Source organism: Vulpes vulpes, chromosome 12, assembly GCF_048418805.1.
Source record: "Vulpes vulpes isolate BD-2025 chromosome 12, VulVul3, whole genome shotgun sequence".
NCBI lineage: Eukaryota > Metazoa > Chordata > Mammalia > Carnivora > Canidae > Vulpes > Vulpes vulpes.
This window is the reverse complement of record NC_132791.1, coordinates 72,729,159-72,740,023: the sequence shown is the minus strand read 5'-3', so window position 1 is coordinate 72,740,023 and position 10,865 is coordinate 72,729,159. Positions and strand designations below refer to the sequence as shown.

Genomic DNA, 10,865 nt, shown 5'->3' with positions numbered 1-10,865 from the left:
ACATTAAGAAAAGTCTTTAGGTAGGATGCTAATTTGAATTCCTATGAACAAAGAAAGAGCATTGGAAAAGACAAATGTGTAGGTAATATAAAACATTGATCAATTTTTTCTTTTCTTCCTGTAATTTAAAAGGCATAAGATTACAAAATAATAATTATAACCTGGACTTTTAACATCTAAATATGTTAAAAGCATCTCAGACAGGAGAAATAATATATTTATGTTGGAGCAAAGTTTATCTTATTTACTAGAAATAAATTAGTATGAATCACTTAATTCAAATTAATCTGAAGTATATTTCTTTTAAATTTTATTTTGATATAATTTTATATTTGCAGAAAATTGGGGGGAAAGTACAGGGAATTCCCTTATACTCTTCAGCCAGCTTCCCTCAATGACAATATCTTGTATAACTACAGTACAATATAAAAACAAGGAAAGTTACATTGGTACAATCTACAAAGTTCATTTAGATTTCGCTACTTTACATGAATTTATTTGTATCTGTATTTCTATGCAATTCTTTTACATGCAGATTTGTGTTACCATCACAATCAATATATAGAACTAATCCCCAAAAGCCTCCCTTGTGACATCTCTTCATAGCCACAAACATCCACTACCCATCCCATGCCTAACCATTGTCAACCACTAATCTGTTCTCTAGTTCCATACTTTTGTTATTTCAAGAATGTTACATCAATGGAATCATATGCTATGTAACCTTTGGGGATTGGTTTTATTCACTCATCATAGTTCTCTTGAGGCCCATCTAAATTGTATGTACCAATAGTTCTTTTTTTTTTTTATCGCTGAACGGCATTTCATAGTATGGATGTACATAGTTGTTTAATTATTCAGCCATTGAAGGACCTTTGAGTAGTTTCCAGTTTGAGGATATCAAGAATAAAGCTGCTATAAACTGGTGAATAAGTTTCTTCATGGAAATGTTTTCATTTCTATGTGATAAATGCCCAAAGTGCAATTGCACAGTTGAATGGCAAGTCAACTTTTGGTTTTCAAAGGAACTGCCAAACTGTTTTCCAGAGTGGCTGTATCATTTTTTTATATTTCAATTTTTTACTTAAATTCTAGGTGTAGAATTTAATGATTCATTACTTACATATACACTCAGTGCTCATCACAACAAGTGCCCTCACTAATACCAGAGTGGCTGTATCATTTTGCATTTTGACTCACAATGTATGAATGACCTAGTTTTCTACATCCTCACCGGCATTTGATATTATCACTACTTATTTAGTGATAGGTTGTTGTGGTTTAAATTTGCATTTCCCTACTAGCTAATGATGTTAAACATCTTTCTGTGTGTTTGTCATCTTCATGTCCTGAAGGAGATATTTGAAAATTCAAGATGTAAATTGTAGTTCTTAGAGCAACCACTATGAAAATAATTTTTTAAAAAAGTAAAAATAAAGGGGGAAGAGAGATTAAAATAAACACTAAAAAAATCTATTTAACACAAACAAAGGTAGTAAAGGAGGAACAGAGAAGCAAAAAGCAAAAATAAAACAGAAGACAAAACACACATGAGACAAATAGAAAATAAGTAACAAAATGGAAAAAGTAAATCCACCAATAGAAATAATTAAAATAACTGTGAATAGATTTAAAAGTCCAAATAAAAGGGCAGAGCCTGGGTTTTAAAAAGTAGACTCAATTATATGCTGACTATAAGAGATACAACTTAGATTCACATATACAAATAAGTTGAAATTAAAAGAATGGAAAAAGATATTAATTGCAAGCAGTATCCATAAAAGAGCTGGAGTAACTGTAGTAATAATTGGTAAAGGTGACTTTAAGGCTAAAAATATTACAAGGGAGGAAGTGGTGGGGCACCTGGGTGGCTCAGTCAGTTGAGCATCCAACTCTTGATTTTGGCTCAGGTTATGATCTCACAGGTCATGAGATGGAGCCCTGTGACAGGCTCTGCACTCAGTGGGGAGTCTGAAGATTCTCTCCCCCTCCTACCCCCACTCATACACATGTGCTTTCTCTAAAATAAATAAATATTTTTTAAAAGGGAGTAAGAGGGATATTTCATGATGAAAATAGACAATAAGGTAACTACAGCTGTGTATTGTAAGACTCTATTCCCAGTAGCTGATGGAAAAACTGGACAGGAAAGTAGTAAGAATAAAGAGACTTCAACAACACTATTCAATAACTTGACTTGACATTGACTGAACACTCTGCCCCCAAACAGCAGAATATACCTTTTTTTTTCAGGACCTGTGGAACATTTTCCAAAATAGAGCATATGATTAGCTATGAAAATGTCCCAATAAACTTAAAAGGATTGAAATCATTAAATGTAGGTTTAAGGACACAGTGGAATAAAATTATAAATCAAAACTAGAAAGAAATGTGCAACCCCCCCCCCCCCAAATATTTGGAAATTAAAGAACATACTTCTAAACTATGGGTCAAAGAAAAAATTATAACATAAGTTAGAACATATATTGAACTGAATGTCATCCAAACATAGCATCAACATTTTTCTAATGCCAATAAAGGGGGAATTTGTAGCTTAAAATACCTAAATTAGAAAAGAGAAAGGTTTCAAACCCCCGATCTTCCATCTTGCGAAATTTGTAAAGAAGAGCAAACTAAACCCAAAGGAAGCAGAAAGAATTAAATAATAAATATTAGAACCTAAATTAACAAATATAGAAAATGGAAAAGTGACAGAGGAAGTAAAAACCACAAAATTTGATTTCCTTAAAAAATCAACACAATTGACCAGCATTCAGCCACATTGAACAAAGGAAAGCAAGAATGAGAATGGGAGATGTTCAGATGGATATAATGTAGAAAAGGCACTAACAAAGTTGGAAATGGAAGAGAGGGCATCATTTTCTGCCTTACAGATATTAAGATGATAAGGAAATACAAACAAATTTTATTCCAGCACATTAGAAAACTGATGAAATGGGCACATTCCCAGAAAGATACCAGTTTCTGAAACTAATTCAAGAAGAATTAGAAAACCTTAGTAGAGGGAATCCCTGGGTGGTGCAGCGGTTAGTGCCTGCCTTTGGCCTAGGGCACGATCCTGGAGACCCGGGATCGGATCCCACGTCGGGTTCCCGGTGCATGGAGCCTGCTTCTCCTTCTGCCTGTGTCTCTGCCTCTCTCTCTCTCTCTCTCTCTCTCTCTGTGTGTGTGTGTGTGTGTGACTATCATAAAGAAATAAAAATTTAAAAAAAAATAAAAAAGAAAACCTTAGTAGACCTACAAGATATTGAATTAGTCATTTTATTTTTATTTTATTTTTTTGGCGGGGAAGAACACATGCCTTTTATTGGTCTAAAGAGCATAACTAGTTCATAGGCTTGGGCAGAGCTCCCCTATCTGTATGGCTCCCATCTCCCTCTCCTGGGGGTTTGTGACTCACCCCCAGGGAGAAGAGTGTTCTGGACAGGGGTGGCAGACAGAGCCAGGATAAAAAATACAGAATTGGGGTCTGAAAGGGTATCATGGTGAAGTAGAAAACACAGGGTTATGAGATCATCCAAATAAAAAGTCCACCAGGGCAGAAGAGAAGTTTCTCCACATGGGCCCCCCACCTGCCCTTGCCAGGAATGGGAGGGGGCAGGAAGCTTTGGCTGGAGATTTCCTACTGTGCCCTTCATGCCATCAGCATCTCCCGGATGTTGTCCTCAGCTTCCTTCACACTCCACTCCAGGTAGGATTTTTTCTGTTCTAGTTCTTTAATTTTTTCTTCTGCTATTTTCTGTTTCTCTAACAGCTGACTGAATTACCTCCTTGGACTGAAGAATAAACATTCTTCATACACCTTCATACATGTTAGTCTCATCTACCAAAGTCATAATCTCTGTATCTGTAAGATGTGCGTGCTTTTTCATTCTGTTTAGCTGTTCAATCTGTATGTCTGCAAGCTTCACCTTCTGTTGAGTGTCAATAACTTTGGCTTGAAGTTCTGTGAAGGCCTTCTTCAACTCCAGATCCATGGAAGCCACCATCTTGGTTCCTGAATTAGTCATTTTAAATCTTCTCATAAAAAGAAGGCCAGGCCCATATGGCTTCATTGGTAAACCCTCCAAAGCATTTCAAAAAGAAATTATACCAATCCTACAAATTCCTCCAGGTATACAGGAGGGAACCCTTTCCCAGCTCATTCTATGTGGGCAGTATTAACTCTGACAAAAACAGCACAAGAAAATAAAATTTCAGGCCAATATCTCTCATGAATACAGACACAGAAATACTCAATAAGAAGCCAGCCCCTGGGTTGCTCAGTCTGTTGAGCCTCTGACTCTTGGTTTCAGCTAAGATCATGATTTTAGGCTTAAGAGACTGAGCCCCGAGTCATTTGGGCTTGGTGCTTAGTATGGAGTCTGCTGGAGATTTTCTCCCTCTTCCTCTCCTTCCCCCTCCAATCTTCCTCTCACTTATGCTCTCTTCTCTCTCTAAAAAAACAAATAAAAAATCTATTAAAAAATACCAAATATAAGCAAACTTTACACCAAAAAGAGTGAGTTTTACAGTTTGCAAATTAAAATCAACTCAATTACGGGAGGAGCCCAGAATGGAATGTAGATTGTGAGAAATGAATCTAGGTGTGGTACAAATGGGAGCATATAAACTCCTTGAAAGAAAGCTGAAAGAAGCTGATTTTAAAACTCGTGTTTTAGGGATGCCTGGAGGGCTCAGTAATTGAGTGTCTGCTTTTGGCTCTGGTTGTGATCCCTGCAGTCTGGGATCCAGTCCCACATTGGGCTTACTACAGAGAGCCTGCTTCTCCCTCTGTTTATGTCTCTGCCTCTCTCTCTGCGTCTCTCATGAATAAATAAATAAATAAAATCCTTAAATAAATAAATAAAAGCAGTGTTTTACTTAAAAGCAGTGGATACTATAAGACTACACAGAAATAATTGTACACAAACACTTTGATAAGTTCTTCACAGGGTTAGCAATTCTGAAACTACAGTACATGTATTCTAGGACTGGACAAGTAAGTAAATACATTATAAATAAATGTAAATATATTGGAAAAATTTTGGATTTGGAAAAATATTAAATTGGAAAAATAAGTAAATATAATATAGGTAGATTAGACCAGGTTTCTCTGGAGAAACAGTTGGAGAAAGAAGTTACACATAAGCAAAGGGGAACAGTTCTGGAAGGAACCCTGTGGTTCTGAATTACAGTCTGAAATGCCAGTATGGATTCATTTATGCACACACATACACACACACACACAGAAATACAGAAACATAGGTAAGTATGCATAGTCAGAAACATATATTTCCTAATTCTGTCTCCTGAGAGGACTTAGAAGCCGAGACTTCCTGAATACAACTGAGTGCCCATACCTGGTTTTTTTAATTTTATTCTCCAATTAAAGGAAGCAAAGCTCCTTGGAGCAGTAATTGACTCCAGAACTGAGACAGATAAAATACAAGATGATCCTGAAGCATCTTGTGGTGCTAGAAGGTAAAGAAATCCTGCAGAAAGGGGGAAGAAGGGAATGCAGGCATGTGCAGCCTTGTTAAAAGGACTCAAAAACTACCTGAAATGATTTCACAATGGTGACATTTGGAACAATTTGAGCAACAAAATTAATAGTGATTAGATAATAGGACAAAGAATAAAATAAATCCTGATGAGCCCCTACAGATTTACATGATTGAATAAACAAACAAATCAAGAGGACCCTTCCCTAGGGAAGATTTTTTTTTTTTAAGATTTTATTTTTTTGAGAGAGAGCAGAGAGAGAGCACAAGCACAGAGACAGAGGGACAAGCAGACTCCCTGCTGAGCAGAGAGCCCAAAGCAAGGCTTGATCCCAAGACCCCAAGATCATGACCTGAGCTGAAGGCAGCCGCTTAACTGACTGAGCCACCCAGGTGCCCCCTTAGAGAAACATTTTAATTAAATGTAGAAGAAACAAAGGAAGTAGAAAGAAAATCACCATTACAACAGCACAATAATAATTGCTGTGGGCAAGATTCACAGATAATGCAAAGTTCAAGGATAAACAGGGTTCTTTTGTAGCATCAAAGTATGACTCCCTCTCCCCCCCCCCCCCCATATTTATTACACAGGGGAAAATAACTATACAAAGTGGAGAACCCTGGCAGACACCACCTTAATCAGGTGATCAAGGTTAACATTTCCCATAATAAGACATACAGATATTATATACCTCTGAGATGAGAAGGGTACATCACCTCTGTGAGATTTTTCTTAAAAATCCATAACCTCTATGTTCTTCTATGAAAACAGAGAGATACAAATCCAGGGAAATTCTACAAAATATCTAACCAGTACTCTTCAGACATATCAAGGTTACACAAAGCATTAAGACCGAGAAACGGTCAGTTTGGAAGAGTCAGAGGAAACATGACAACTAAATGCAATTTGGAATTCTGGATTGATACCAAGACAGAAAGCAACCTTTACTAGAAAAACTGGGAAAATCCAATTAAAGTCTGAAGTTTAGCTAATGGCATCATATCAATGTTAGTTTCCTGGTTTCGTTTTTTTGTTTTCGTTTTTGTTTTTGCTTTGTTTGTTTTGTTTTGTTTTTTAGATTTTATCCATTTACTCATGAGAGACACATCCATTTACTCACGCAGAGACATAGGCAGAGGGAGAAGCAGGCACCCCATAGGGAGCCCAATACAGGACTAGATCTCCAGACCTTGGATCACACCTTTAGCCAAAGGCAGACGCTCAGCTGCTGAGCCACCCAGGCATCCCAAGGTTCCTGGTTTCGATAATGGTTCGGTAAGATGATAACATTAGGAGAAGTTTAGTGAAGGCTAGATGGGATTCTCTGTACTCTTTGTAAACTGTTCTGTAAGTCTAAAATTGCAGCAAATTTAAGAATTAAATAAAGACTAAATTGTCACAGGTCATTTCCTAACATACACTAGACATGTTCAAGCCCATAGCGATGTCAGAGAGTAGGTGAGAAGTAGAAGTGGAAAAAGGCTAGTGTGTGGGTTGCTTTCCCATGCACTCAAATACAAAAATCAGGAGTCAGCATCTTAGGGGCATGAAGTGGTACTCCTTTCCTATCAGCTGAGCCATAGATAACCTGATGCAGTTAAGGCTAGCTCTTTATACAAGTCCATTTTTCCTCCACTATGTTCAAAGAACAAAGACATGGAATATTTGGCAAATTAACAAAAAGTCACATATATATTCAGTATATATTGTTATATGTAATATAATACATGTTACATATTTGATGTTATATATGTATGTTATATCATATATGTCATATATGTATATGTATTATATACATATCACCTATGTATCACACACATAAATAATATATACATATATTTTATATCAATTATATATTCTATTATTATGCATTCTAATTATGTATTATATACATATATTATACATATGTATTGTGTTATATATACATCTGTATTATACATATCCATTACATATATGTAGTATATATCATGTATATTACATATACATATATATTATGTAATATACAATATACACATGTATATATATGACTATATATAACATAAATGTATATGACTATATATGTGTGTGGCACATATAACTTTGTTCCTTTACTGAATGTTCATGTGGTACCAAGTGTTCATATATAGAAAGGAGAAAGATTGACAAAGTTTCAATTAAGCAAATGAGGAAGGTGGGCAGGGGCAATTATGGCAGCCCTGGATGTCTTCTCTGCTCCTCCTCTTTTGCAGGGACCCTGCCCACTGGGTGGCCCAGCCTAACAAGCTCCAGCCACCCAGTTTCTTTCTTTCTTTTTTTAAAGGTTTATTTATTCATGAGACACAGAGAGAGAGCAAGAGAGGCAGAGACACAGGCAGAGGGAGAAGCAGGCTCCATGCAGGGAGCCTGTCGCGGGATTTGATCCTGGGACTCCAGGATCAAGCCCCAGGCTGAAGGCAGGCCCTAAACCGTTGAGCCACTCAGGGATCCCAGCCACCCAGTTTCTAAGGACACATCTGGCAGAAAGACAATGGGAACGGAACGTTGTCTCTGTGGAGAGAGCTAACCTACTTGATGGGGGTATTGGTCTCACAAGGCACAGTGCCGTGGCCATAGCTGGACTTTGATGGTTTCCTACAATGCTTCTCCAAGGAACCAGCGAGGCCCGTACAAAATGCCTGGGTGAGCCAGGGAAGGAGGACCAATTTTTTAGAGCCAAGCCAAGCAAGGCAGAAGTTTAGGGAACACCAAAAAACACAGCGGGTGGAGGTGCTCCTCCATCCGCGGGCCTGGGGGTTCTGCATCGGCCAGAAGCTCTTCCATGGTGCATCAGTGCTGGGGGCGGGAGGGAGAAGTGAGGACAAACCCGCAGGCTGAGCCTGCTGCAGTTGGAGATGGCCTCAAGCTTACCCTTCCAAGACCTTGTTGATCCACTGGATCACAGCTTTCTTCTCTAGGTCAAGGTCTTCAGCAGTGACTCGATAACCTAGCTGGGGCGGTGGGGGCAGGATCATTGGGTCATTTCCCCTCGATGACAGCAGTAGTGGAATCTTGCGCTTCTGCGGCCTGGAGTGGGCAGATGCCAGTGAGCGATTCTTCAGAGTGTGCTTCCTCCCAGAAGGTGCATCTGCAACCTTTTCATTCCTGATCTTCCTTTGTGGTTCCACTGAGGCCGACGAGCTAGAATGACAGCTTTCCTCACTGGCTTTCTTTGTCGGCAGCTGGGGCTGGACTGAGGATGGGGCTGGCCCCCGCATCCCAGATGCACCTCGACAGCTCCTCTGTAAGGGTAGGAAACCTCGAGTGGAGCTGTAGGAACTGGTGATGGCATTGCGTTTGCTGCATGAGCTCAAGAAGCAGATGTGGGATTTCTTCATCAGGCTGTCTTCTAAGCTGGTGGAACAGAAGTCTCTCTTCAGAGGCCCAGGTGTGGGCACGAAGGAAGAGAGGACTCCATTGACCGTCAGACGCCTAAATGCTGACTGCACACTCCGGCTGCCCTCGGGCCTCCTTCTCAGATCATCCTGCCTCTCCGGGACTGGGTACCCTTCCTCTGGCCTTGCCAGCCCTGCCCTGCCCTCTACCAGGGAGGTCAGGTCCTCCTCCGCCTTGGCTCTCACTTGACCATTCTCTTCGAGGGCCCTCACCAAGGTCTCCCTTACACACGGATTTGGGAGGTGACCAGAAAGTGAAGACCACATACAGATGACTGTGTGCTTCAGAGCCAAACGGAGCGTCGGTTTGCCCTTAGCCGATGCCATCTTCAGGATCACTGAGGTGCAGAACATCTTAGAGGTGCAAGCAGACAGCACCGGCTTCGGATGGTCGGTCTGGGGCAGAGGGGAAAAGACCCCCAGAAATAAACACCGGGCCTGCTGGAGTGGATACTGCGGCGGGCGGATCACGGCGAGCCGCCTCCGAGGCCGACGGCGACGCGGTGAGGCCACAAGATCCTCATAGGACAGCCTGCGGGCCACTTCGAGGGTGGGCGCTGCTGGGTGGCTCCGGCCAGCTGGGCGAACACGGCAGGCGGCGTGCGCGGGCCCAGGCCCGAGGCTCTCGGTTGTCTCGGGCCGGTGCCCACCCAGCAGAGCAGAGGACAGTGGCCGAGGGCGAGGCCGGCTCAGGTAACTGCCCATGGGGAGCAGTTCTGCAAGGTCGGGTCCTTCAAATGGAGTCAGCGGCTCAGAGAGGTTTCCGTTAGCTGCCAAAGGGGCCCCAGGCAAAGCGCCGACTGTTGGGTGCGCCGCCTGTGACGCGTCCTTGGAACCAAGAGCAAAGAAACGGGCGCGTGAGCCCTGCACGAGGGAGGGGCAGCGCACCAGAGGTCTTCCCAACCCTTGCTTCGCGTCGAAGGTGTTGGCACGAGGTAGACAAGCTCATTGCGGGCGCAGCCGCCTTCACGCAGCCAGCCCCAACTTGGTTAGCGGGACCACGCAGACCGTGGTTCCCAGAGCCCACCCAGGAGCGCCCACTGCAAGCAAAAGATTCAGAGTCAGCCCCGGCCCACCTGTGCTTCCTGCCACCCCCCATACTCAGGGGTCAAACCTCTCAGAGCCCGTGCTGCCCAGTTCCTGAGGGGTAGTACAACCACCTGAAATGTTCGGGAGGTGGGAGGACAGTAGGAGGGAACTGGCTAGACAGGAGATATCAAAGCAGTGTCGCTAACCTACCCTCTTTCCTTTCCCTAGAATCTTATTTTCCAGGTATTCCTTCTTGTCTCTCCCTCCCCTTTCCTAGGAAGTAAGGATTCTAGAAACATTTTATAAAATCAGAACTTACAGACCCCAAAGAGCCAAAGCAATCCTGAGAAAGGACAAAGCAGAAGGCATCATGCTTCTTGATTCAAGTTATATTATTACAAAGCTGTAGTAATCAAAATGGTATGGAATTGGCATAAAAACATTCAAATCAAAAAGCAGAAGAGACAGCTCAGAAATAAACCCATATATATATGGTCAATTAATTTATGACAAAGGACTCAAGAATATACAATGAGGAAAGGACAGACTCTTCAATAAATGGTGTTGGGAAAACTGGGTAGCCAGATGCAAAAGAAGGAAGCTAGACCACTTTTCTATATCAAACACAAAAATTATCTCAAAATGGATTAAAACCTTAAACCAAAACTCCTGGAAGTAAGCATAGGTGGTAAGCTCCTCCAAGACATCAGTCTTAGCAATGATTTTTTTGGATTTGACAGCAAAGGTAAACAAGTGGGACTATATTAAAAAATAGCTCTTGCACAGCAAAAGAAATATCAACAAAATGAAAAGGCAACAAACTGAATGGGAGAAAATATTTGCAAATTATATATCTGATAAGAGGTCAATATCCAAAATATATAAAGAACTCATACAACTCAATAGCAAACACAAACAAAC

General features: G+C 41.0%; 1 pseudogene; it reads right to left on the bottom strand.

Annotated features, from left to right (window-relative positions):
• Window positions 1-3,643: 3,643 nt before the first annotated feature.
• On the bottom strand, window positions 3,644-4,010 carry LOC112911879 (prefoldin subunit 1 pseudogene; annotated as a pseudogene).
• Window positions 4,011-10,865: the final 6,855 nt, after the last annotated feature.